The following is a 2,494-nucleotide window of genomic DNA, read 5'->3' as shown; positions in this document are numbered from 1 at the left end:
ACAGGAGTCTCTTGGAGGTGTGTGAGTTATACAAAACAAGCCAGCCCACTAAAGCAAAATTCCCATCCTATCAACAACACCATTTTGCTGAATCCTGCTGAATCCAGACCTTTGTCCTGGGCCTGTGACGAGGGATGGGGTGCCTGGGTTCTCTGCTCATAGGCTGCTGGTCGTAAAATCAAACAGTCACAGCGCAGGCAGCAGCAGATGCTTACCCACCGCTTCTGTGGTTGCTAGGCACACTGCTAGGGACGTCTCCAGAGGTCAGTGTTGCTCTAACACACCTCCTCAGACTAAGAGCTCTTAGAGGCCCCATTTTATAGGTGGGGAAACTGAGCCCCATGGTGGTTACGTGCTTGTCATATATCAATGGCTAGTAAGAGGAAAAGCAGATATTCAGGGGGCCTCTGGATTCTAGACTTGCAGGCCCAAACAGGACAGCACCTTTCTTCTGTGCTGTCAACTCACACTGAGACACAGAGAGAAAGAGCAGGTGACTTAAGACCAACATGGAGGGCCTCGTGTCTACTTGTGGAATCCGCTTCCCTCCCTCCTTCCCTCCCTCCCTGCCTCCCTCTCGCCCTCCCTCCTTCCCTTTCTTTTTGTTTTTGTTGTTTGGTTTTTTGAGACAGGGTTTCTCTGTGTAGCCTTGGCTGTCCTAGATACAGTTTCTTTTCTTAAATTTCTCCTGCTTGGTTACACTGTGAATTCTTATTTTAAACCGCATTGTTCCCCGAGGGGGTGCACTGTTCCTGGAGGTACTGCAATACCAGGTCGATGCATGGAGTAGACGGAGCAAGCTCCTATTCCAACTCCTACTTCCAAAAATCCATTTAATATATTGTCCTCGGAGAGAGGACGTATCAGATTTTTGAGACAGGGCTTCTTTGTGTATCCTTGGCTGTCCTGGAACTCACTCTACAGATCAGACTGGCTTTGAAAAAACAATCCCCCTGCCTCTGCCTCACAAGTGCTGGGATTAAGGACTGCCTTGCTGAAAGTGAGGCCTGAAGCAAAACGGAAAGCTACCTGCTACCCGCAGGAAGGCACAGGAAGAGAGTGGTCCTAGCTGCTCCTAGAGCTGATCAGATAAAGCTGGTCAGCTTTCTTTCATTTGGGAGTGAGCTCAGGGCTGATCTAGTCAAGCCAATGCTGTGGAAAAGTCCCCAAACAGCAAGGAACACTTACTTAAGGAAGAATTGCTTCCCCAGGGAAGGGCTTGATGAGCTGACTTCAGGGTGAGACCAGATGTGTGTTTGTGCGCATGCGTGCTTCCTCCCAGCAGGCTCAGGCTGACTGATGTCAGATGTGGTCTCTATCCAGGGTTGGCGCTAGCCCTGCTCCCTGAGACCCAGGATAGAGATGAGCTCTCTAAGCAAAGGAGTCCTTGTCACCGTGCACGTTCTGGGAACAGCGGATGTCATCGCTGGACAGACTGACACATAATGTGGGCAAGGCCCTCCTTTTTGGGCAGCAGTCAGTGGAGTGATGCCTAGTCATCGAAGGTCACCCTGGAGTTAGCAAAAGAACCAGAATTCAAAGTTAGACTTGGCATGGTTTGCAATCCAGACCCTTGGGGAGGATTATAAAGTGAGATGGGAAGAATTTATTTTGGCTCACAGTTTCAGAGGTTTGTCTCTTGTTTGTATGGTTTCTGGGCCTGTTGTGAGTTTAAGCCCATCCTGGGCAACTTAATGAAACCATGTCTAAAACAAACAAACGAACAAACACATACCCTCCAACAAACAAAAAAATCAAACCCAAAATTGAATGGCAACAAACAAACAAAACCATAAAATAAAACCCAAAGGATTAAGAGTCATTGCACTTCCTTGTCCAGGGCTGTTTGCAACACAGAACCCAGATTCCAATTTAATAACGAAACAAAACATATGTTATCACAATATGAAGGTCTAGCCGGGCGTGGTGGTGCACACCTTTAATCCCAGCACTGGAAGACAGAGGCAGGCGTATCTCCGTGAGTTCGAGGCCAGTCTGGTCTACAGAAAGGAGTCCAGGACAGCTAGGGCTACACAGTGAAACTCTGTCTCAAAAAACCAAACCAAACCAAACCAAAACAAAAACAAAACCCAAAAGCAAAGAGCAACATGAAGGCGTGCTGTTCACTCAGCCACAGCTCTTCCTTTTCTTTGATGGTCCATAAGCATGGGAAAGAACTCACTGCAGCCAAGAATAAGGGCTTATACCTGAAAGCTCAGCACTTAAGAGGCCAACGTAAGTTCGAGGCCAACCTGGTCTAGATTGTAAGTTCCAGGACAGGCAGGGCTGCACAGTGAGACCCTGTCTCAGAGACAGAACAAACAAAACCCAAGCCAGCCAATATTCAACGACAAGGAAGCAAACAAACCCCGAATAGAACCGATCTCACCAGTGCTGGCTTTACAAAATTCTTGCTTGAGGTCAGAAGACAGAAGAGCCAATTCCAGTCTTGCGATTCTCTCACATAGGACTTGTATCTTTGAACCATGTGACT

At 47.8% G+C, this 2,494-nt stretch overlaps 1 pseudogene; it reads right to left on the bottom strand.

Moving 5' to 3' along the window:
* Positions 1-736: 736 nt before the first annotated feature.
* On the bottom strand, positions 737-949 carry LOC127208922 (uncharacterized; annotated as a pseudogene).
* Between the last annotated feature and the right edge of the window lie 1,545 nt (positions 950-2,494).

This window comes from Acomys russatus, chromosome 25 (assembly GCF_903995435.1).
Source record: "Acomys russatus chromosome 25, mAcoRus1.1, whole genome shotgun sequence".
NCBI classification, from domain to species: domain Eukaryota; kingdom Metazoa; phylum Chordata; class Mammalia; order Rodentia; family Muridae; genus Acomys; species Acomys russatus.
This window is presented reverse-complemented; position numbering and strand designations above follow the sequence as displayed.